Below are 27,275 nucleotides of genomic sequence, written 5' to 3'. Positions count from 1 at the left end.
GCAGGTTTTGATTCAAAACACAAACACGTACATGATATTGATTAGCCAAAATAACTTATTTCTTATTCAATGCTCCAATTTAATTAGTTGTCAATAGTAAACACTTCAAATAAAGAAGGTTCGCAGATATGTAACTAATCCTACACTCACATGCGATCTTGTTATGACATTATTTGATTCATATATGGTCGTGTGGAGAGTTTCCTACCAAACGATCTAAAAGATTGATACCAGTATATGAAAGTTGTTGCATTTTCAAAAGTTGCAAATCAAAACGATGAACACGATCGAAATTGCTACGCGCAGGTGTATTAGAACATTCCGGTAAGGATCTTACCTGACAAGCATTTGGCTTCACGTCTATCTCTACCTTTTGCCACGGGCTGTTTCTGCAAATCGCGTGATGGATGTGTTGCAGTGTGGATGCTTTCTAGTGCAATTGACCGCAACCAATATGGTAGTGTCAAAGGGTCGTTTGATTCTCAAATTGATAATTGTCTAATTGATATTCTTCATGGTTTTTTTTCCAAGGTACTGTCAAAGGATGAATTGTATGAACAGTTGTGACGGATTTCTCCAAGGCATTTGATTGTTTCGACCATTTATACTTTAACTATCGAGAGACTCTACGAGCATGGTGTCAGAAGCGAATTACTACCGTGGATTATAAACTTTCTCACAGCTAGTCTTCAGCAGGTGCAGTACCTTGTCAGAAAGGGAAACTCTCTTATGTTGTGTCCCACAGGGCACTGCCCTTAGCCACGTCACTTTTCTTGGTGCAATTAACAATGTTTTGGAGGAGTTTCTGCCTAAAAGACTTAAGAATGTTGATGATCACAGCTTTGGAGAGGTTCGGCCTGCAAAACAAACCAGCCATATATTGAATGTTCAGAACTTGAATGTCTGGGCAAAAGACAATATTATATCAAGCTCAATCCGAGTAATTGCCGGTTTATGCAAGTTTGATTCATGTGGGAACCTCCTAAGTGCATCCAAAAGAGAATGTGCCACTTTATCATTATTTTGTGCTATTCTCTGTTCTCAAAAATCGCAGTAATCAAAATGTGTTTAATCTGATGTGCTTGTGTGTTGTCTGTGTATGCAGATAAAAGTTTGTTTTGAAGTGTGGGTAGGGTTTTGGTTTACAATAGGTAAGTTTTGTGATATGTGAGATACATAGATGAATGTTACTTTAACTGTGACTCAACAAGGGCAACTAATTTCTTTTAGTAGTTGATTGTGACCTTATGTACATTTGATATGTTATTTTTTGTCTTGTAATAAGTTTTATTGTAAATTTAATAGTTGATGAAATTTGGCGTACAGGCACCGAAATGAAATAAAATATAACTGAATCTGAATCTGAATTGAGTAAACTCTGTACACACACTTTTCGATAAAAATCTGGGAAATATAGGTCCGTTTATAATTGTTAAATGAGCCAAGGCATCTTTTAAGATATCCTTTAATAGAAAAACAATTAATATAAAGTTGCAAGAATTGATTTCTCTTCTATTCTAAGTAAGGTAGACTCTGAACGTGCGATAAATGCATTTAGTTTTCTTTAAGATGGACAAGAGAAACGTAGTTTATAATTTTCTTTATCAAATTAAAGCCCGACAGGAAGTGTGGTTCACTCCTACCTACGAAGTTTGAGAGAGGCTCTCAAGCCCATTATCTACTTTACATCAACTTAACCGCTGGTTATGCATCCCAATGGCATCCTTATTGGTATGGAGTATAACAGACAGTGGAGGGTTACTTACAGCTTCCATGAGGCATGGAGAGTGTTAAGGGTATTGAATGTTAAGTCAAGTTCAGTGCCGCTCAGTTCTGTGAATTTGTGTATCGTGCATGCAGATTATTGTCTTTGTCGAACTAATTATGACTGCAGTTACGAATGTAAGCATAGTTTCTAGTTATAATGTAGTCTTATAATATTTGTGTTCATATTTTAATTTACGGCAAGCCAAAAGATGTGTAAGATACTTTTAAATGGGGCACAGATAGTATTAGGATATTAAAAATTATTTAAACATTAACCCACTCTCAATTTGCTGCTAAAGTACATAGATATAAATGTAAAATAAACAGAAAAAAATACTGTTGAATTATCGTCATGATGCAGTCATGTCTACAGTAGAATTCACCACGACCTTTGCAGGCCTTAAACCCCATTACAAGCTATTAAACCAAGATAACACTCATTGAAAACATCTGAACTATGTTAAATCAGATCTTCTCTAGTTAAATCCACACTACACATGTTTCTGTTTTACCTGTGCAACGAGCAATGAGCTGGTATTATAGTTTCAGTTGGGTGAACGATTATAAAGCAAACGCAAGGTAACAGTACTGTATGGGCCTTTGTTTACGAAATGAGACAATAGTCTGCATATTGTTAACCAGCATTCTTGAAAATGTGAAACATAATGGTTGCAGACTTAACACGGTTTGGAAATAATTTCTTCATATGTTTTGGTGTTATCTGTCGTTTACATATCCTTCCTAAAACACCAAAGTGCGAATATTATTTTCCAAACACCTAAATTAGCTAAAAATTTAAGACATGTTACAAAACTATATTTTCTAGAATTTCAGAGAGAACTTTAAATATTGGCCGGTTATTTTTCACACAGTGACGTTAACTAGGCAATGCCCTATTACCTATAACATATACTAAAACACGAAAGTGCGAATATTTCCAAACACCTAAATTAGCTAAAAATGTAGTACTTTAAATACTGGCCGGTTAATTTGCACACAGTGACATTAACTAGGCAATACCCATATACCTATAACATGCACTGTTTGTAGAGGTCACGCGGGTTTGTGGTGCAAATATACATGTAACACGTTACACTCTAGAGACCCAAAAACCGAACGTCTAAGGAAACACAGATTGTTGATGTCACTAAATCGATTTCAAGCTATGTGCTCATGTTATTCTGCTAAAGTGGTCTTATCGCACCTTGGTCATAAACATAGTAAAATAATGCCCTGGTCACTAGTATTATCGTACAAAAATTATTATTGGGTTATATATTAGGGGCAACCTTTTTCTATTTTATTGTATAATTATGTATTCGGCTTTATTTATCATGTATAGGTATCATAATAAAGTAAACAATTAAAAAATGTCACTTGATTAAAAAGTATGAGGTATTTGGTCTAAATGCTCTTAGTTGATATCTAAATTAACATCTTGCCTTCCCACAATTGTTAATTCACTGACGTGTGACCATTAATAAGGACTAATTGACTACTTTGTGAGCCGAGTTATTTAATAAGGATCACGTGGTAGTGATTTTACAGTTGTAGGAGGACAAGATGTTGATTCAGTTATCAACTAAAGCATTAACTAACTACCTCATACTCTTTTTGCTAGTGGCATTTTTAAAAGTGTTTAATTTATTTTAATACACACCGTATATTGCGCAACACTGAAATCATTTTTATCTATATTTGTGTGCACATGATTCAATTCTTTCATAACATAAACGGTGGATAAACATGTGAAGAGCTTGTATACAAATCCTCCTTAAGCACCAACGACTATCCATATGACGCTTTAAGAATACCGATGCTTCTTTGTAATTCATGACAGATGTTTTTCGTGTTATTAATAAGATAAGAGGAACATTGTTTGATCTTCGCTCAAGGCTTATTAGCTCTTATTCCAGTGTAATGTGTTATGTGCCCAACCATTCATCTTCCTAAATAGAACTACTATAGGATTAATAGGATGCTACCGTACGTATAATGGATTGATGAGATTATTAACCTTTATTGCATATGACCGTGAGGTCTAATACTAGAGAATCGTTGCAATAAAATGTCAATATAAAATGCCATAGTCGGTTAAAGACATTGCCTTTCATAATAAGTTATCAGACTTCGGAATCCTTTTCAACATTTCATGTACATATCCTTAAAACTTTTGAATCCATGCTTTCTTCAAATGTTTTCAGCTTTGACAGCCAGTTGCCATGGCAATTGCCATGAGCATGAAAGTTAGTCTTAAAAACACAGTGGTCAATCTGTCATCCTAACCAGCTGGACTTCACTTGGGTCACCATACTATATGCCCTCTGGCAATTCCAGCCCTGAAACTCACTCCCCTGCCCAGCTGACCTCCAGAGCACCAGGAATGTGTTGACATGCAAAAGGTCAAACATCAGCAGGTGTCGAGGTATATAAGATCAAATTATGAAATCTAATATCAGAAAATGAAACCAGTGAAACAAAATTAATTACCCTCGCTTTTCTCTAATCGAGGGTAATTTTGCTAAAGTTCTTTAAGGACCTGTCGACGAAATGAAGTAGCCTAATAACATTTCAATCATTATAAACATACAGGTATGTCATGAATAAAGAATACACAAGCGAGAGTTTATTTCTTTATCGTGAGACGTCCTCGATCTTACTTTATTTCTATGTGGTTTTGAAAGCAAGAAGTTATCAATATAACTACATTACTGAACATAAGTAAAACAACGAGGCGAAGCCGAGGCGTTTTACGCCAAAAATAATGATGTCGCCCGTGTTATATGAGACGATAGATGCACGATAGCGGATAAAAACAATACCCCTAATTCTCATTCTTAAACGGAAAAAGAAATATCATAAGTATTATAAATGTTATAATGTATTAATAATCAAATTAAATCCTACATTTTACAAGGAACTACCTAAGGGCTTAAAATCGACCAGTCCCGTTGTTGCTATGCGCCTTCGATTGGTTCAAATAGCGAGTATCGTGTTGATGCACACGCGCTGACCCGTGTGATATCGTATCATATCACACGGGTAAGAACCAATAAGATTGCAGGAACGTTCTCAAGTGTTTAAGAATAGAATAATAACAATAATAGATAATACTGCAGCATACAGACATATAACATATAATTAGACCAGGTAAGATCTCATTTATCGCACTGTCGCCCAAGTATTGTAGGCCGGGTTCAATGTTAATTCGAGATTCGAGGTTTCAAATTCGTCTAGCTTCTTTACTCGGAGAACACACTAGTAAATTTTAAAGGTGATTCGGCAGAGAAGGCTACAATACTAATTCCAGATGTGGTTTAAAATCAATTTATTAAGTTTCCAGTGATGTGTGGTAAACTCATTTGCATCTAAGGTTTATTATTTTCCAATTTGGAGGGTAATTAAGTGCCGGTTATAGTCAACTAAGCTCCAGTGACACTGACCTCCGGTATAAACGGATATTGAATCTAGAATTCTGGGCATTTATAAAATGACGGTCCCAATTTTCTTAAATTGCATTTACTATTTAACTGTGATGTCTTTTAAGCAATCAACTTGTTTGGTAATGACGCCATCCTCTTTTTGAGGCTTTAAATGCCCAGTACAACAAAAAAAAAAGAAGAAAAAAAAAAAAAAAAAGGAAAGATGATTCCATGTATCCAGAACCGTTAATTTCAGAATTTACCCGACTTAGGGCCCTGTTCTTTTATACGCAACAGCGCCAGCACTGCCCATTGCACATCAGGCGTGCAGTACCACATGATCCACCTTTTAAAGTGCAATGACTGTGAATGTTGTCGATTATAACAAATATTGCGATATATCCCTTCATACACACCTCGCACAAGCACACCCCGTACCTCCACATACCCCCACAACATACATACACACCCCTACCTGTCCCTCTCTACACACCGCTACTAAGACACCCCTCACAAACCCGGCATATGACATGATATTGACGCAGGTCCAATCATTAAACATGCAAATAGATTATCATCAAACACATCAAAATATAAATGGCCATTCAATCATTGTAACACAAAGTTTTTGTATATTTCAATGGTACTATTATTAGGTAATAAACATATAGACCTAATAAGAAGCTTTAGCATTATATATATATTTTTTATTTCCTAATAAAGTTTATTACATAATTTCTATTACTGTCGGTTCAATTAGCTTAGATTATTGTGGGGTGTTTTTTTTTTCAGATATTTGAATTGATTATTTGATAAAAATTTAAAAACATAGCACTCCAGCATGTAAACACATAAAGTAACTTTTACCTTCACCTTGGTATCTTAATAGGATTGCTAAATCCATTAATTTTGTCTTTTGTGGGACACACTGTTAATGATCACTTTAGTCTTGAGTTTGACCTCATAGCATAGTTATAGGGAATGGAATCCATCGCTCTTAATCTGTTTCCATAATTGATTTCGGACGATCTGGGATTGGTTTTCATTTAAACCACGAGTTACGCTAATTCTCTAGTTGATTTGTCATTATTACTCCGATTAACGCTCTCCGGAAATTGAAAAACGAATTACCAAAAAGACAAGTACAAAGATTACGAGAGCGCACGGCCTGCTTTGTAAATGGATGACTTTAGGATGTTTAAAATGAAAACAAAGTAAACATCTTGGTGTAAAGGCTCGTTTTTTCTGACAGTTTTGTTCAAAGGATGATGGCCGCTTTCACCACATGCTGTTTGCCGTGTACTTTGGTTGAACGATCTTGACACCCACTCCTGGATAATTGGGAAATAGTTCAATACAATTCATGGTTGGCCAAATGCTAGTAAATTCATTTTCCGGCTTGGGCGATAAATGCAGTGGAACACAGAAATGCCATTGAGTGGAACATACACCACAGAAATGCCATTGAATAGCACATAAAAAAGCTTGACACTTTGTTCATGTTTTTTACTTACAAGTAAAACTGACTAAAAAAACTGACAAAAACTAAACAACTGATAATATTTACTTTTTTCATATAAAAATAAGGAAACAAAAGGAATAATTTTGCCTTTAATAATTTCCAGAACAATTTTCTTTAGGCAAAATATTTAGATTATAAGCTACATTTAAAGGTATGGGTTTTGTGATGTGCATTGAGTAAGTTAGTATGATCATTTATTTTTATTTAAATTACAATTCATGTTACTTCATGAGCGATATAAGAGATGGAGAACCCCTTGCAAGAGTTGATGTGTAATGCCATTTTGGGAATCCCCCGTGCAATGTAATCACAGTAAGCAAAATCAGGACAAGTTTTGGATTGGGTAATCCCCTAGAATGTGAAATGGATATGACATTGGAGTTCCCCCTGCAATTGTTGTAATGTGGAAGGTTAATGGTTATAATTAGACTTTAGGACTTAGTGGGTTAATTAATGTGCTAACAATATGCCTTCAACGGAAGGAAATTGTAAATATGGAAGGCATATATTATGTTGTCAGTGTACTGCTATCCAGGAATATTGGAGAAGACCAAGTCTACGTCAAAGTACGTACCTCTTCCAAGGAAGGAATATTCTGTCAACTTGCTGCTGTCTGGTTTATGAAACAACTCATCTTCTAATATAAGTGGAAAGAATACGACTGTGTGCGAGGCAGGCCTGTTTTCCATTAACCCTAACCGTACTAATTACTGCAAAATACTACTTGATATATGCTGTTTGTGCGTGCATCCCACGTGGTGTGATGACGCCCTAAGGGATATATAGACACGGTTTCGCTGGCTAGCGAAGCCCAACACCCAAGACTAAGTGTCGTCGATCCAGTGGTTGGCATGCGAGGGGTCCCGTGTTTGAATCCCACCCAGAGCAAACAACTTCTCTCTTTGTTTTCTCTCTTTATTCCTTCCTTCTTTCCCTTCCCGTCGCCAAAAAGCCCTAGGCGGTTAGGGTTAAAAATTGCGTGAAATGTGAGAGGAGCAACATTTTGGAGACTGAAATCTGTGCGAGGATTTTATGCAAAGGATATAAAAGTCTTCATTATACTTCGCTGAACAGTATTATACAATATTAATGCACTCCGCTTATTTTTCTAACGGCTTTTCTGATTGGCTATGCGGTTCTATGAGTGTATGAAATCTAATTCATAACTTTCGAATCCAACGGAACTTTTCATTACGTGTATAAAAACTTGTGGGGGATTTATTTTGTTGATTTCTAGAGCTTGATTAAGGGCTGGGGTATGAGCGACCTTGAAGTACAGGTATCTGGAGAAGGGAAGCAACGAGTTACCCCAAATCACAGCGACAGGTAGTGACTGGGCCGCCGAGTGCTAATATATATTTATTTTGGAAGGTTCGTGTTTGTTTTAAATTTTGGGGCGTTTTTCCAAAATTTCATATTTTTGGCGATATTTCAAAAAAGCGCCATGCCAAAGACAAATCTTTTTGCACATACTTTGTTATTGCTAATACAACTCTTTTCTGCATACCTACGTTACAATTCGTTGTGGTGATTTAGTAATATTATAAATTTTGTGACTGCATTTTGCGTTTTCGATGCGATTTTAGGCTTACCGTGATTTAACGTTGATATCTGGTCTTGCTCCTTTTATAATTTTACTTTGACCGTCGGCTTTTGTAAATAACAGAATGTAGATTGGCTCTGAATAAGTATCGTAGTCCTCTTGGTGGGTATTTTCTTGATATAATTAGTTTGAATTTTCATGTAACAACCCAAACTCGACCTCTGAATTCGGGGTTGAAGACTGTTTTCGGAATTCCTGTGGACTCAAACAAGTGCACGAGTGGCGACTATGGTTTTATACTTCCCGCATTCATGATTGCGTCAACGCCTAATAATATACTTCTTTGTATAGGTTGAGTGTAGCTGGTTACATGTCAATGACCATTAACTTCAGGGATAGATCCTTTGCACGCCTTTCTATCATGCAGTATCTTTACCCACAGACATGTGCCCGTGTCATGTGCCAATATTGCGCAACGTTAAAGGTTATTATATATTTTTTGACATGGAGAAGACTGTGTGCTTCTATGGCCGAGTGGTCTAAGGCATTGTAGTTTCTTAGTTGCTGTTTTCAGTGTCGCTTGTTCGAATCCGAGCGTATGTTTCTTTTTCTTATGCGCTGATTTATTTTTCCATAGTAGGTCCTAGAAAAACTAATTTATAATTTCTTTTGTATTATTTATTTATTTATTTATTTATTTATTTATTTATTTATTTATTTATTTATTTATTTATTTATTTATTTATTTATTTATTTATTTTATTTTATTTATTTATTTAATGACGTTTTGGGGCTCGAGAGAACGGACACATTTATTTATTTATTTATTTATTTATTTATTTATTTATTTATTTATTTATTTATTTATTTATTTATTTATTTATTTATTTATTTATTTTTTTATTTTTTTTTTTTTAAATTGATTTTTTTTTTCGATTGATTATTTGATGATTGAGTGAGCAGATTTATCGATTGTTACTTTAGTTGTGGGACTTCTATTAGAGTTTGAATGACATCGTACATTAGTATTGATTTTTCCGTTAAACATTATCAAGAATTAATATCACAGGTTTTATTGCAGATAGGAAGTTGGCTTAGTGATACTATCTGTTGATTCAGAACCGGAAGGTGCCGGGTTCGACTCCCACCACTGTCTATTTTGTTAAAGACTTGGAAAATTACTGCAGTAAGTTTATTTGGCGCGCGATCTCAGTTATTCATTTTCTGATGGCTGTGCCTCTTACAGACACCCTCCCTCAGGAATCCAAACCACGGTTCGCTCATAACACCTCCCTTAACGTTATTTCCTTTTTAATCAAAATCTTTCATTCTAAAAGTTTCCTCATGTGGGCAATTATAGAGAATATTTTTTTGATTCTATAACGTGTTTACATTAGTTTATCTTTGTCTCGATCAAAAATAAGACTGTTTATTCTCTTTCTTTCCTATTATCCTTTGTCAGTAGAGATCGTTATAACAGTCCGAAGATAAAACACCAATTTTCTTCCTGCTATTTTCTACTGGGACATTTTCGGTCGATTCCAATCTTAATATATATTATATATATATATATAATTTGATTGCCTGAAGATATGGTAACACCTTGGTAGGTAAAAAGGCAGGAAATTAGATATTTTGTTAATCTTAAAATTGGTTATTTATTTCAATATCATTTCTATGAGTCCGTAAATGTCCTCGACATCATACTAGAGAACATCTGGCTAGAATGTAAAATGTAATTTACTGACAGTATAATTCGAGCCTATTTATGTTTCTTTTGAAATACATGTATGAGTGTTTATCGTAATGTTATGAATTATGGCGGGATGCAGATGTGCATAGCATATCGCAAAATATATTGAAAGAAAAAAATTATTTTACAGTGCGAAAAGTCTAAAAAAGAAAGTAACTGTGGATCCTAATGATCAGCGTCCATGTTTTTATGACAATCGAGAGTTTGTGAAATGATGTTTGTAAATGACTTCGACTTTTACATCAACTTCACATATTTCGAATGGTTTTCTTTCTCTGACTTCCTTCAACGGGAAAGAGGATAACTGAGCGTATACCACACTTCAAAAAATCGTAAATTAACGGACGCCCGTGTTTCGAAATTTCCCGTAATTTTACGGGAACCAGCCGTAATCAAAACACCTTTTTTTGTGATTAGATCCACCTACCTAGGCCTACCTCCACACCCACCCACACACCCCCATGTAATATATACTTCAAACCTATGTGTATCACTAACTCTTAATCCTGCTTAAACACACTGGAAGTAAAATTTAAATTCCGTAATTTTACTGGTCCCCGTAAAATTACGGGGAAACTATATTGGCAGCAAATTTACCGGTTATCCCGGTTTTTTTGTTTGGTTTTTTTTTTGAAGGGCCAATGTGCGCAAAGCGTGCAAAATTGTACACTATTTTGGCCCAAAAAAGTATTGTGTTTTTTTGGCTAATAGGAAGATGCATAGGGCATTTTTTTTTTGGGGGGAGGGCAAATTGTGGGGGCCGGGGCCCTGGCCTAATGGCAAATACAGCTCTGACTTCACTGCATAATACACGGCTTACAGAGTATCTTGCACAGCTTACAGAGTATCTTCACCCGGTTCATCAATACGTTGGAAGCGTACTTCTCTAATGATTCATTCCTTTTTTTTTGGTTATGTTTTTTTTGTGCCTGCTTCTATGTTTTGTTTTCTACCGGCTTGGTTGACTCGGTGTTGTCATCACCAAAACAAAATCAATCTCTTCGATAATCTAAAAATAATACTTAGCACTGACACATTGTAAACAGCGACATTATTCTAATAAGGAGAAGAAATTTAAATAACTATGCCTCTGGAATAGTACAGAACTGGGAATACAGGGTGTCCCAGAAAAATTTACCGAGCGAATAAAATTGAACGTAAGTCGAGAAATAGACATCAGAATCAAAGTATTTAAAATGTAGCGTATAGCCTATTTTATTGTGCATCTCATACGAAAATGTTATTTGATTCAGTTGACTGGTTGCGAAGAAATTAACGATTACACAATGTGCGCATCAATGCAGTTCCTTCCAAGTTTGATCAACAGGCACTTTTTCATACTCGCTCACCGCTTCCTAAAGTCTGTGTACATCATTAAATTTAGTCCACATCTATTTTATAATTCGACGGTGTTTTGTTATTCATGTTTTCACCAAAGATGAATAACAGTTTGTCCGCGAACACTTTGATTTCAGCAATTGGAAGCTTTCCAACTTTAATTCTTTAGGTTGTGCAAATATGTTATGTTTTAACTTTCCAAAGAACATTTGAGCCAAGAATGACAATGATCAAGGGCTTACGTGTGATTTTTGATACAATGTAACATTAATGTTGAAGTTTTAAAAGATTTAAATTACAATTTCAGGAAAATATTCCAAAAAACATTAATGTGTGTGAGAAAATTTTAAAGCCAGCTGGAGTTCTTTATGCAAATAATCTTTATATAACATTTATATCAACATTACGAAAAGAGATATTTACAAGTACCGAGCATCATCTTATATGCAAGCTTTAATTTTTAATATTTGCAGGTTTTCAAATTTAAACAAAACCTAGTTAAATGGTTTGCAAGAAACAGATTGTTTACAAAGAACGAAAAGGATTTCACAGAACAAAATATGAAGCGCATTGACAGTTAACCGTAAGTAATTTTGTTGAATTGTTGTTCTTTCAAACTTGGAATGAAGTGAATAGACGCATGCGTTATGTAATCGCTCATTTCTTCGCAATCAGTCAACCGATTCCAGTAAAATTGGCAAAAAATATGCATAATAAGATGGGCTACACGCTGACGTTTAGAATTTTGGATTTTGATGTCTATTTCTCGACTTATTTATTTTTTCTGGGACTCCCTGTAGTTCAGTTTACACATATTTCTTAAAAAAACAGGGGCATAGCTAATTCAATAGCCGCACTTTTAACCAATCAGATGGCACGAATATGAGGTATATAAACAAATATTGACCGCCTTTATTCGAGGTTCTGGTTAAAACTATGGTCCGTCAATGAGATCAATAGTACTGTTTTCCGTCGGGACTGCACCTCAGGGAAATAATACTATTGAGCTCAGTTCGGGTCCACAATTTTAATTTGTTATGCTGAAAGGCAGTTTAAAGAGGAACCAACACATCTGGAAAAAGTCCATTTAATCCAGTAACATTGTTTTTATGAGGAGGGCAGATTAGTGACATTGACCCATAAGACAGGGGTTTTATTGCACCATATATCACAATGCAGATTGGTTCAGGTGACCTTCGATCGCAGGTGGTGTAAAGTTATATTTATGCAGACTATGTTTAAAGTCCTAGTGCATGACGGGATATTATCTGAGTTTTAGATTTCTTGCTATGTGGTAGGTATAATGCTACAATTTTACCATTCCTAACATGCCTAAATTGGACTTTAAACTTTTGGACAAATGTATTCTTGTGGGGAACAAGTATTCAAGTTCTTGTCAGCTCACTTCAAAAAAAGTGAAAATGCGATCTTCTCAAAATTCCAATTTTTGTCATACACCGCCATGTTAGAATCGCGTTGGTATTAAACAGGATATTACTTCGCTTAAGTTTTGAAATGAGTAAGACTTGCATATGTCAGACACAATTATAGAGATAAGGCAAGAATATTTATCTTCTACAAGCGCATTTGTATTTTCCTGTTAAGTTATCATTTTTTGGCAAACACATTTTAGAGGGAGAGGGGAAGTCACGTTTGGTTATTTTTGTTCTCAATTAATGGTGCGGAATATAAAGCGAACAAACACTATGGACCACAATGGCATAGCTCAATAACCTCAATTAAACTATCATAGTTCAAAGTTTGACCTCAAGTTGCAGAGAATGAGTTTTAGTACCAAAATTTTCAAAGGTCATTTAATGAATGTACAAAATGTATTGGGGTTAAAGAACTGTGCCCCTGATAGATGAGCATGTTGTGGATCCTAGTGAAACGTCAAAAGAAAGTAGTAAACTTTGAGTTCCTAATTGATTGAACTATCGTTATATTTATCCCCATCAGACATAACAGGTACATTGACCTCTTATGCTGTACGATTGCATAAGTACTCTTCTGTTCTTACCTTAAGGAATTATGTTTATAACCGGGGTTTATAATAAATTATTATAAAAACGTTGTTCTCATTTTAGATTTTAACTATGGGCAAGCTTGTTATCTTTGAAAAGATGATCAACTTCGCCCTCCAGATGTACCCTTCGATTAAATTAATGGGTTATTGCCGACTTGAAGGTTCAGTACCTTTATCATGTTACGCAGATAAGTCAATGAAATAGAGGTATATTTTTATTAAACTCCAATTACCGATTGCATGTTGGTCATTTCCAACCGTTTTAATATATTAATGTTATTTATTTGCCACCATGTGAAACAAAAGTGAGTATAGCAAAATGAGATAAAACTGTGGGCGTTAGGAAAACCGATAAGTACCCACAAGACAAAAAAAAACCAGAATTGTGCTTGTATGGATGATTATTTACAAGCTAGTGTCAAAGTACTTTAGTATTTGTCACCTCTGGAACAATTTTGTATTCTTTACTTGTTTAAGATTACGAACTCGTAGCCAAAAATCAAATTGCATGTTAATAAAATTTAAAATTAATGAATGGTAAAGAAAATTAAATTAATATATAAAATTCAAAATAATTACGCATTAACGAAATTACAAAAACAAAACTAAATGTGATGCAAAATTGGAAATGGGAAAATTAGTTTACCAATAAAATCATAAATTAAAAAATATGAAGAATAGTTTATCCAACAAATCATAAAAATAGGAATCAAAAACAAAAAAAATATTTCAATGAAAAATGTGCAAACCCTGCAGCTGTGACATAACTATTTATTGGAATTAGTATTATTTAAAACAGAAAACATGGACTTCTGACCATGACGCTTTTGATAAATGTGATAACACGTCGATGAAATGAGTATTTGATCTACGTGTCGCAAGTCGCACTCAGCAGTGTTCATAATGAGTTCACTCTTGTTTTCCTAGGAGTACTCCTAGATATTTTCCCTGGTACACTAACACGCTTTAGTACTGAACACCCAGACGAATGGGGTTAATCATAAGGACATCCTTTGCACTAATTTGATCGACAACTAAATTTCATCAAACACCTTGCACCGTTACGTCGGATGGATGGTCAAACTTCACGGGACACGGAAAGGTGGTTGAGGCCAAGTGATTTTAACAAATACGTTGAAAATAGCATGTACGAGTATGTACGATATTTTAACCTAACATCAATTTTCGTCCTAAAAATTGGGATTGAATCCACTCACATTATGACATCATAGCTCCATAATGTGTAGCATGTTGATACTTGTTTTGTTTCAATTAAAAGAAGAGACATATTATAGATATATCTTTGATACCAAAGAGAACAATATATTACCTTTTAACCATCCTCTTCGCGACATATCTTACAAAAGGCGCTACATTCCAATTGTCTCTTTCTTAGTACATCCCAATTCTTCAGTGCACGTTGTGATGTATCGTTTGTAATTATGCAACATTTATGTATTATGATATGTTATGGGACCCCCTGTTGCTATAATAAAGTGAATGTGTTAGAATGATTTTCCAAGCTTACCAAGTTTGGTATAAATAAGAAAAGCGAGAGATTTTTGGAGCAGATTTATTTATTGAAATGTAAGGTTGTGCATTATTGATGAGATTCACCAGAAACGTTCAAAAGTCAATTATTAAAATAAGTTCTGGTAACATAACAACAAGAAATGAAGTACTCACTCGAAATAGTTTGGTTCCAATCAGGAACCTTGTTCACTCTGCAATGACTATAACTGGTATTTCTAAACGTTTGTGCAGTAGTGTGATTACTGTCATTTGCCTTCAAGGAAAGATATCTGTGAGCATGGTAAATTTGTAGAACCAATAATATGATATTAATCCAGCAAAAAAACGAATGAGATTTGGGGTACACAAAAGTGCTGATCCATTTTTTTCTTACGACTTGCTGAGGGTCTGGTTTATGAAACAAGACACCTGTTAATAAAAGTGGTTTTCCAAGTAAAGTGTTTGGATGCGAGCTGTTAGACCAATAGGCCTATAAAATAAACGCCGTGTCAGACAAAAGTCTTTGAAAACCACTTTTATCACCTACTATGCGTGCCGACGTAGCAACCTTGTCTTCTAACACATGTTAATGTAAGTGAAAGGCATGTGTTCTGAAATGTTGTTACGCCTAGGATAATTATATATTACATAAGTCACCAGCGTTCTTCGCAGGATTAGTTTGAATCAGGATATTCATCAGTCGTCCAGCACATTGAGTGCAACAGAATTTTTAGATTTTTTAGATATGTTTATATGCAAGATCTTTGTCCAATCATACTATTCCTTTCATGAAATATTCTAATTTTGTTAGCTCAAAAAAAAAAAAAAAAAAAAAAAAAAAACAGTGGGTTTTGCTGTTCATGATTTTTGGTCTCCCAAATATCACAAGGTTTCTGGTTACCATGTCAATGCAGTCATGCAAAGGTGATTATTTGGCTTATTTAAAACATGATCCGGTGGTGCTGGTACGCCACTAGCTATGGCTTAGAATGAAGAGACAAATGTTAGTTGAGAATGACATAGTTAGCACGCCCTCCGGGATTTAACGACAATTTTTTGAAGTGCTATGGGAGTATATTACCAGATTTGACATGTTCCTAAAATTAAACTCCAGAACTTCTCCCCACGCCCTACATAAATTCTCCCAGCCCCATTTCCCCAATATGAAATTTAAAAAAAAAAAAAAAATTCGGGAGAGGTCAATCCCATTGACTTTCACCTACTGTGCTGCCACCTAGGTAAGATGCTGCAACAATTCTTTATCTGAATTGTACTAACAAAATAAACATGTTGGCACTTATTTCGAAGCATTTGTACATTTTGGACCTTTTAAGAGCTAAAATGTCAAATTTGACCTCCTTTTGGTTATAACCAAAGAACAGAACATCCGTTATCGGTCAAACTATAAAGAATACACAGGATTAGCTAAGCACAATTTGAGCAAGTTTTTTAGAAATTAAAAGTTTGACCCCCTTTCATCCCCAACTATTTCGTTTTTCTACTCTATGTTCCATTACAGATTCCATTATAAGCATATTGATGGATCTCCTTTAACTTTGTCCAGGTTGATGGAGAATGTTTTGACTTACGTAAACGGGGCGGAATCCAGCACGTTCATATTTTGTTATTGTTCTGTGAAACAGATAATTATGTAACAATACTAAAATTAGGATCATATTAATTTTTCGACGAATCTCTTCTGTTCTGTGAGTCTTCTTTACCTAAATCAGTGGTATAGATTGTTTATCTACTTTACATTAAGTATTTGTGGGTGGCATGTCCTGTAAAATCTCACTGGATTTTCTCTGTCATTGTGCTTTAATGAAAGTAAAATTGATAGAGCCAATAACTTGCTGGTATCTTTTGAGATGTACTCAATAAGAAAGACAATTGGGGTATACCCTATAGACATGTTTGTCGCTGTTCCCACCTTATAACGAGTAATCAATTCTATATCCGTTGTTCACTCTGATTTCCTTTGAGTATTACATTGGTGGAGAAATTCAAGTATTGTGTTCCGTTTCAAATAAGAGAAGAGTTGAATTAACACTTATGGGACCGTAGGGTACAGAATAGACTGATATAAATGTGTAGTTCAAGCCGCTAGGGGCGAGTGAGTTTGGTTTGACAAATGAGCCGTGCTGTTGTTGAAACTTTAGAAAATAAGTTGTCTAGCTAGTTGATCAAAATCAGTCGCTCAATATTAGCGATTTCAAAAGTATAAATTCAGTTTAGGGTAAACAAAATTTTACTAAAATCGAATTATCATCTTTTTTTTCACATTGTTATTTGCATTATCATAGCTTTATCATTGTTGTTGAAAATATTTTGATGTTTTATTCCCAGTGAACTTGATTAGTTTTAGTGTCTTAAGGTATCAGGTAGCAACATATGCACAGTATTTTTGTGGGACATGAGAGCACATCATGCACATTTTACGCATTCTGAATACGAGCAATATTCTTCTGATATCAAATAATTTAGATTTTCTGATTATCGTGATATAATTTGATGGTGAATTTGTAAAAAATTGTACTTTTGATATTTAACAATCCTCGAAGTAAACTTTATAGTTCTAATGTACTTAACGTGTATGTAGCTGAGAGGATAAGCCGACCATCATTTGAAAATGTTGACCTTTCTTATTTATTGAAGAAATACATTTTTCCCAAAAGACTTTAAAAACATTTTAAAAAAAAAGGTCTACAATCATTTATTCACAATTATAGTCGAAAAACATTAGGCAAAAGGAGGTTGCTGTCGTGATTTCTTTTGCTTTTAAAAACATGAGTATGCTACTGGTGTTATAGAAATATGCGTTGTTGTTGATGTTTTGTTCTAAAGTTCATGTTGTCTTATATTCCCGCACATACAATTTAACAATCTTGAAAAAAATCAACCTATATGCCTCAGCACACTTTGAAGTCAACTATCGGCCAATGCTCAAATCATATAACCTATATATTTCTATCAGACCTGATTTATATACATATAATTGAGCTTCCATGATGCCTTTAGGTATATTTTAATCAGAAAAGTGATCTAGGTTAGTCTGGGATTAATGCACACGATGAGACGCATAAACTTGAATAACAAAATATTGCCAAAAACACATTTACAATAAATAAATGTGGGTCAGATATTTGCTTCAAGAAGTGATTTAACCTCATTTTGTTTATTTTGTCATAGGTAAATGTAGTACTCAGCATCAAAAGACCAGTGTGCCCGGACCAGTATGTGTTACATTAATGGAATCACGAACACCCCCTGGTACGAGAGAGGAAGTGCTATATATTTATTTAAGAGTCTATACCTTCAAGTATTTCTATAATTGAATTTTTTCACGTCATACAGTTACGGTGTTAATATGTTGCCTAACACGGTTAAGGGGGTCGCTATACACATTTTGGATAATACAATTTAAATAATACTTAAGTATCTAGATCTGTCTGTCATATAGAGCAAAATGTGTCGTCGACTATTACAGCTGCTCAAATAATACCCAACTTTGTTATTTTTATGACGTTCTCTTGATCTGAGGACTGCTAATATAGACCTCTACAGACCTCCATAATATACCCTTGATTATAAGCCCATCCATCCGAAGCCACATAATGTAGGCTGTATGGTACTGCGTATTGCTTTTGCTGAATGTATTGGTGACAGATTCTCTACCTAGGGTGCACACCATCGTACGCCATATATAAATTCGCCTGGCCCCATCTCCCTAATAGGGGTCACGTGCGTGGTCAAGAGAGGTCAAAAATGAAAATTGTCCAATGTCGTCAGGAGACATGTCAAATTACTCGTCTCATCACAACGATTACAAAAATATATAATTTACCATACATTTTGAGCTCGAGTTTTGAGTTAGAGGGTCACTTCCGGTTAAAGATCAACTGAGGTCAAATTTTAAAACAACCTTCAAATTCAACAAACAAGGTGTCAAAGCGCTCGTCTTTGCACATACATTACCAATATGGTTAAATATTTCCAACATCTGCATTCAGTTTTGAGTTATAAGCCTTTGTTTCAATCAGAGCGCAAGAAGACTGTAAGTCCAAAAATGATAAATGATCAATATCGATCAATATTACAGATTTTTACTTCTTTGATATACAAAATGATTCTTCTTGCCTATACCCATGTACCTGAGAAGTATCAATATTATGGATTTTTTTTAATTCCAAATTATCTTATTTAAAAAAGTTTAAACGATCATATCTCAAAATGCCAAATATGGACTTACGGTCTCCTTGCGCTCATTTCTTCGTTTGTTACCGAAATAGGTAACATGTAATTGAGAACACAAATGTGACCGTACAGCACGAATGAGCCGTAAATGTCCTCAATTGTATTCTGAGTTACAGTGTAAAATGAGCATGAAGGTCGTATTCATAGGTACCTCAATTGGGTGCTACGTGTACCTCATTTAATGAGATACACGTAGCACCAAATTGAAATACCTATGAATATGACCTTCATGCCCATTTTACACTGTAACTCAGAATACAATTGAGGACATTTACGGCTCATTCGTGCTGTACGGTCACAAATAGACATAGGTGGTTCGGGGTTTAAGCCCTCGAAAAAATAGTCGATTACGCTGGTACACTATCGACGATTGAAGCACCGTGAAGCAGTTGACACCTGCATCTAATCCCTTGAGATTATCCAATCACATTTCTAAAGCATCAGCCGGTTAGAAAAATAAAATAAAATGTATTACTTGAAATTTAGAAATCCATTTTCCCAAGGGTCTGTTTCAATCAAGACCGTGTGTATATAAAATTGAATAGGGTATTCTTGATTTGTACACTATTTAATTGGATTAAGAAACACGGATACTAATCTAGTAGAAACATATCTGCACTAAAATGTATTTGTTTTAAAGGGCATTTACATAAGAATATAAGCTTAATTCATGAGCTCACATCACGTTTTTATTTAATTCAGAATACGTATCAGTAAAGTTACAATTATATTTATTTTGAATCTTCGTTTACTTTTTTTAATTCTACCCTGGATATTCGTTTTATATTTATCATGCAAAATAATAACACGCATTTTATTACAAAACATCCGCTTTAAAGCATTTCATCAGATTTAGAGAAAATGATACTTTTTTAAAGTCTACCAAAACAACTCCCAAATTCCGCAAATTTGGGAGATATGTAAAATTGAATTTCTTTAAAACAACAAATGCTGTAGAATGTGGTGAAATTATTAGGGCATACTTATGCTAATGCTTGTGCAACTGAATGGGATTTTTTCTTATGTTCTGTAAATACTGAAATCATCGCTCGGACCTACCTACGCTGCATACCAACACAAAAAGGGTGCATATCTTAACCTATTTCAAGTTCTTTCTTACTTCACATTGCTTTCTGTGATACATGGCAGAAGCCGGAGTGTGCTATTCAGAAATAACACGTCCAACATAGTGCACAAAGAACACGCCAACTTCAAAACGTGCTCATTTTGGCATCTTTTTATCTATCTGAAATCTGATAGTTCATGTCATGTCCCCGTATTTCAATACTTAGTGCAATAAACTATATAGTATATTGGCAACGAGATGATATTGCTACCGTTGCCGCAAATCGTAGCTGGGAATACTTTGTGATCACCTGCTTCACAGCCGCATGATGGTGATTGACATACCTTTTCATGTATAAAGTAGTTTTCGAGTTACGAACAAAGACCTCAAGAAATGACAATGGTCAATATGATGTTGTTTTTACCAAGGATCTTTTATAAACTTGGATATTAAATACATTCCGTATCACAATATCCCTTTGTGTACGTGTTGAATTGATTTGATGCCATTCTGTTCTTAGTAGTACTATTGTTTAAGATAAATGGGTACATCTATTGAAATGGCAATTGATCTGATAGCATTTTTACCCGACAGACGACTGTCAATAAAAAGAAACGAGAATCACTTGAGAAAGTGGTATCTTTGGTATCATGCATGTCTTATTAGATTTAACGACATTAAATGAAGCGATAAGAAACGAAATGATGCGAAATCAGATGAAACGAAGCAAAATTAATCATGGCATGGTAACACAATTAAGGAGACAGAGTGGACAAAGACAGACACACACACGACATGGCATGTAGATTGTTTTGACCATTATAATTAATTTTAAAATAGGCCCAAAAATACGGACCTATGGAACCCATTTAAAGAGGTAAAGTTCACATGGAGACAATATCAACAGATTGTGATAAAACTATACACACACACACATTATTTTTTGTCATACGGATACATCAAAAATATATTTTGTTTAATATTTTATGTAAGTTTGATAAACCGTTTTTGAGTTATACCCAAAAAGGTCAAAGGTTAAGTTTTGCCTTTCTTATGGGTAAAAATTTGACAAATGTCAGAAATATCAGGTTAAGAGGAACAATATCTGAGACCAAGAACTATTGAGCGTTTGCACGATGATGATCTATGATGCTTTTATCTGATACAAAAGCGTAGCAAAATATTACTTTCAAAGGCTATCAAATATCTGCATTAGACGATTTGTTCTTAAAAATCTCCATATCTATAACGTGCCCTTCTTTTGTTGACCATGTATCTGGTTTCGTCACGAAATCACACCAATCTTCAGATGTATGATACTAATAGATATTTCCAAGATTTTGATTTATACCGCAAAACTAAATAGGTCATATTGTTTTTAAACTCAAATGTCTGATGTTGCATATACAAGACAAAGTTTTTTTTATTTACATACCGGCCTATCGTATGCCAATTAAATCAATTCAAAATCACTCTGCCCGGCGTATTCGCGTATAGAAGTAAATATTGGAGTAGGGCTATCTACCTCTCAACTATTTTGTTTGTAATATTAAGTTCCATTGCTCAATATTGTTTAAGGCAATGACAAAAGGTCAAGATGGCCACATGTGATTGTGTATGTCTGATAATTTACCTCAAGGATACTAACAATGGACTATGTACACGAGTAATTACATCCGTATCGATCCAGATTGGTAAAGGACCAAGGCAAGAAACAATAAGGTGTGGATTCCAGGTTTGAAGAGCTGCGGAAAATCACAGATCCTGGTGTAAATCGACTCTCCCGCCCATCCATGGTTAACAAATGGGTTACCTTGGGCGGGTTGACATCATGTGCGTGATGAAAACAAATGACTAAAGCAGCCAAAAAACCAATTGATTTCCTTCTCTCCCTTTTACAATTACTACAAATATCTTTTGCAATAGCCATGACAGTATTATTGTACTCGTTTTACTATTTCTCTGTTTTGAAATTCATCACACGACAATATCGTTGTCAAGCTAATCATTGTTTCCCCCCTAGCAGCTTTGCATAAAATGACACTAATGTGTAAATACAATCATGAATATTATAAGGGTTGCATCGGGCTAAATAGAGACGAAGAAAGAAAACTCAACAATCCTGCTGGTTTACAATGGTTCATTTTAAATAATGTCATTGTTTTCTCTTGCGTTAACAGAAGAGTCGATCGCTTATTTATTGTACAGGCTGCATCAAAATGATGGGTACCCATCAGATTTGATGGTTATTGAAAGCCTGGGTCTTCTTGAAATGACCACAATATATAGTTATATGACTGTTTATGACAATCAACAAATTATGTGGATCCTTATATGTTGCATTTTGATGTGGCAGTCATATTCATATTTACTGGAAACGGATGGGTACCAAACATTTTGATACAGCCTGTATCTGGATGTTCCTTCATTGTAATTGTCAAAATGACTGACAAACTAAAGCTAGATTAACAAAAATAAAGCTATATCCAGTTGAGCATCCATATTTTTTGTTTATTTAACTTTTGAATTCGAAGATAGCAAGGGCATACGATTCTAATAATATTGTGATAATGCTAGTTGTTTCCCTCCTCGCGTATGATATCGCCCACACCACCTCAATGCCTTCGGCAAAATATTTCCCTAAGTTCAGGTGTGCCATTTGCGCATGCGCGAAAGTAGTTTGATTGACAGATTTCACCTCTGACCTCGATCAGCTGTTTTTGCGACAGTCATAACACTGACAGAATTGCAGAAGTATCCAGTTGCGAAAATCGAATTATTTGCCTCATTTTAGCGACGTGCTTGGACTAGTTTGCAATAGTAATATTAGTATTCAATTCACTGAATATTTAGAGAAGCAAATGACATGATGGATAAGGACAGTTATGGCCACGGACATCGAATATACCACGAAAACATGACGAGATTTGTCCCATTCACCACTGCATCACACAGATCTGTTGTTCATGCACTGTCATGACTGTACATTCATGATCATTGCAATACAGTGTATGTCGTGTATGTGTATACCGTTCTCCTGGCTGAGTATGTTGGGTGTGTTGTTTGTACCTCGACTCTGCAAGGTGAGTTTCTTTTTATAACTCATTAATTTTTTTAATGCACAAGTATTAGTAAAACTATAAAACGACACAACATTAATTTTAGCTGGCAGTGAGGATTCGCTATAGTAATTAGTATAGACGAATCCAACGAGCCTAGTCATGGTCAGGATTTGGTCGGCCATTAGGCCAAGTAAAATAAAAAACATTTTTCACGTCCAGGTTTTCGAAAAAAAGGAGGAAGAGGGTCTTTTTATTTTCTATTTTTATCACAAAATTGGTGTAAATAGCCATACTTAGAGCTCAGTGTTTTAGCGTATACAATAATGCCTGGAAAAAGGAGGAGAGTTACACCCCTCAAATGATCACAAAACCTTCCTAACATGTTTCTTGTATCTTAACAAGGCTATAGAAAGCATCCTAACTTCCTAGACATATATTTTGAAAAGTTATAACCGAATTTCAAAAATAAAAATATATTTGAAGAAACCTCAAAAAAGGAAGCGGGAGGGGACGTGAAACATGTTTATTTTTTTATTTGGCCTTATTAGGGTCCCTGCATGCACCAAACAGGTGTTGTGAGTGCCCAATTGGGTGGATTAAACCCGCTTAAAATTTGATGTGAGATTCTTTTGTGTTGTAAACTGTCATCATTCTTTTGTCTGCGTGTAAAACGGGTGGTAGAATGCAGTTTAAAATATCCTTCAAGGCCGCATCATTTCACATTTTAGGTGAGATAGTTTAATGGTCCCCGTCGCGGCTATGGCCGCCATTGAGGTGCAGGAATGCGTGAAATTTGATTTGTCTATAGGAAAATATGATTTTGACTTCATCTTCAGTCTCAATCCCAACCCACAGCAAGTGAGCAAACATAAAGTCTTGATTTTTGCAGAGTATGTAGGCCTACTATATGTTTACAAAGCAATCGTGTAAAAACAGAATTTTGAAAAATATTCAGGGCTTTCCCCTTAGCAAATGTTACAATGGCTTTAATTACAATGTCATACTGTATTGTCTTTCCAGAAACTGGCACACGAAAGGTCCATTCTGCAAGGCATATCTTCCAAAAATCTGAACTATAAACACACGCTGAAGCAAAGCACCTGCAACCGAACAGCACAGCTTTCCTTATTGAGGAGGATGTAAGTAATTTCATTTACAAAGTTGTAGCCAAGGGGGTGCAGCACACCACACAAAATGCCAATACCTTATTCCTATGTGTTCCTATATTTAATTCTCAAGCACGACAGGTATATATGAAATGAAAGTGCCCCTCTGACAAAAAAAAAATAAAAGAGAAAATCAGAAGGGCAAAAGAAAAGAAAAGGAACCCTTTTCTACCGAAATTAACCTGATTATGACCGAAAATAGTGTAAAATACGAAATTTTTGCGTGCTACGTCCCAATAAAGCCTTTTTTAGAAGCTCAAAGACATACAACCTCTCTATGTATAATTGTATGATGCAACTTTTTTTGCAATGCAGAGTTTTTTTGTGTACCACCTAAGTTTTATTTTGCCCTCCTTACTAAAAAAGATGGCTATGCCCATGAAACTATGCACGACTAGTAGACTTAGTAAATTACAGATTAGTGCTTTAAATCTGTCTCCGCTCTCACAGTTCATAAAAAAAATTTAAAATTGCAAAATGATTGCAAGTGACTACTTTTGACTTTATGACCTTTGACCTCACACCTATTGAAATAGCATATCATGACTCTGCTACAATAATTTATCATTTTGGAAGGAAAACCTAAAAATTTAAAAAGATAGTACATTAAGGCTTTAAGAGAGTACTACACCCCTGGCCAATTTTGTGCTTATTTTTTGCATTTTTCGCAAAAATTATAGCACATGGGTGACAAGTAAGATATGTATAGGGGCAAGGACTCCCAACTACTGTACTGAAAATTCAGCAACTCAAAGCAAGTAGTTATTGATTTTTGATCAAATATTGGTTTTCCCTCATTTTTGACTGTAACTCCACAACTGTTGTCTGTGCTGATATAAAATTTCCAGTGCAGTAGTTGTAGTCCTTGCCCCTATAATATACATATCTTACTTGTCCCCAATGCCCTATAATTTTGAGAAAAATGCACAAATAGGCACAAAATTGGGCAGGGTGTAGTACCCCCTTAAGGCACACAAACAGCCTAGATACCATAATCCTGATAATAATGTGTAATAATTAATCATTGGCTATTATTTTATTTTATTCCAATTTCCAGGTGCAGCAGTACTACTGAGGATACTGGTTTCGTGAAAGACAAAGAGGATGATGGTTTGGAAGTCAACAGCTGGCATCTGTTATCTGTCGCATCACTCGCTAGCCGTACTATAGGGCTTTTTAAACACACTATATCCGAGAACTGCTAAAACCCACTAACCGCTCCACCCAAAAGGGGGAATTAGCAGTCTGGGTTTAGCAGTTCTCTGGATATAGCCAGGTTTTACGATATAGCATGGTTTTGGACCACCACAGTCAAAAGGCCGTAGTAGGGCTATCACTCGCATGCATTGAAAACTTTCCCAACATTATGTCAACAATTAAATTTTGTTAAGAAAATCTTTTCTGGAGGGTGAACATTTGATGAGAACTTAAATACTTGCATAGTAATTTATGTGGTGCATAAACTAACTAGTAAATGTTTGCTCCAATTATTAAAATAATAAGGACCTCAACAAATGACTCTGACATCATGTGATGTAATCGTAATGCATAGTTCCTTACAGGCTGTAAAAGTTGCATGAAATTATTGGAAATGTTCTAGGCACTTTTCTTTGGTTTGCCTCAAATTCAGCAGTGACGTCAATGTCTTTTCATGGCTGCGCCACACGAACCACCCTTTTTTGCTACACAATTAACTATACGCACACGATTCAATACGGCGCCCACTAAAATATGCACCTACGTCACTACTGAACTTGAGGGGAACCAATGTATAGCCAAGGTTCCCTAGTCCAAAAATACGGATCGCTAGTCCGCAAAAATAGGAAATGGTTCACAAGTCCAAAAATAAATAAGGTTTACAAGACCTTAGCAATGGAAAATCTGCAGCCATTAGGACTAGCGACCATTTTTTCTTGGACTAGTGACATTTATGACTAGCGCACCTTAGGATTAGCGGATGCAGGATAGAGTAATTGTAGACCAATTTGTTTAGTAGCTGCTACTGGTTTACCTTCATCCCCGTAAATATGATGAGTATCCAGTCCACTAATCAAGGGTTTAGGACCAGAAGGCCTAACTGCAATAGCTGCCCCATAGACATTTTGATAATTTATCTAAAATATGACACTTGGCAGCTATTGCAGATAAGGCCTCGTTAATGTCTGTTATTTATTAAATAAATAAAAGAAGACCCTACATGTAAACCCTTAACATAAAACTAAAATAAAAGAAGGCCCTACATGTAAACCCTTGACTTATAAATGCTTTTAAAGGAGTGTAAGTGTTCATAGTTTATTATTGGCAGACACTGTTTCTTTCATGAAAGCTGTGACTGTGCATCAATGCATTCACACCCAAAGCCTTCAGGAAAGACTAGCCGATGTCAGTCAATGCTACAATGTAGTCTTTTGTGAAGGCACCATATTAACACACAAGCTGGACTCGAATTTCAGTCAGGGCCATTGCCTGCAGTTTTTCAGTTTGGGCCTTTGTGCCCCTGATCTTTGTTAACTTCAAGGTGTTCTTCATTCCTCTTGACAAGTGGTGCCAAATGGCCTTGACAAAGGGTCCCCCCCCCCCCCCCAAATGAAGGTCTGAACAAAAGCCTTCTCAAAAGACTAGTGGCTGCCAATAGACTGTAAATAAATGGTCTTTTTGCACTCATTATCTCATACTTCATTACTAAATGTATTTTTACACCTATTTTTCTGGTACATAATTATTAGAAAGACAAGAGTTCATGAAATAAACAAAAATGCATGGTGAATATGTAGCTTTGATCATTGTTTTAATTTATTTTGAGATCTGTAAGGAAGTGAAAAATAAAAGCACTATTTTTTCATT

At 35.2% G+C, this 27,275-nt stretch overlaps 1 long non-coding RNA gene across 2 annotated transcripts; it reads left to right on the top strand.

The window, feature by feature from the left end:
• The first annotated feature begins 22,948 nt into the window (after positions 1 to 22,948).
• LOC140136928 (uncharacterized) lies at positions 22,949 to 26,264 on the top strand. 2 transcript variants are annotated; one of them, XR_011856794.1, is made up of 3 exons: positions 22,949 to 23,286; positions 24,286 to 24,404; positions 25,489 to 26,264. It is a non-coding gene; the product is annotated as an uncharacterized lncRNA (long non-coding RNA). The 2 variants fall into 2 exon arrangements; XR_011856795.1 differs by having other exon boundaries at positions 23,005 to 23,023.
• The last annotated feature ends 1,011 nt before the right edge of the window (positions 26,265 to 27,275 follow it).

This window comes from Amphiura filiformis, chromosome 1 (assembly GCF_039555335.1).
Source record: "Amphiura filiformis chromosome 1, Afil_fr2py, whole genome shotgun sequence".
Taxonomy (NCBI): domain Eukaryota; kingdom Metazoa; phylum Echinodermata; class Ophiuroidea; order Amphilepidida; family Amphiuridae; genus Amphiura; species Amphiura filiformis.
Note: the sequence above shows the minus strand (reverse complement) of the source record. Positions and strands in the feature narration are given on the sequence as shown.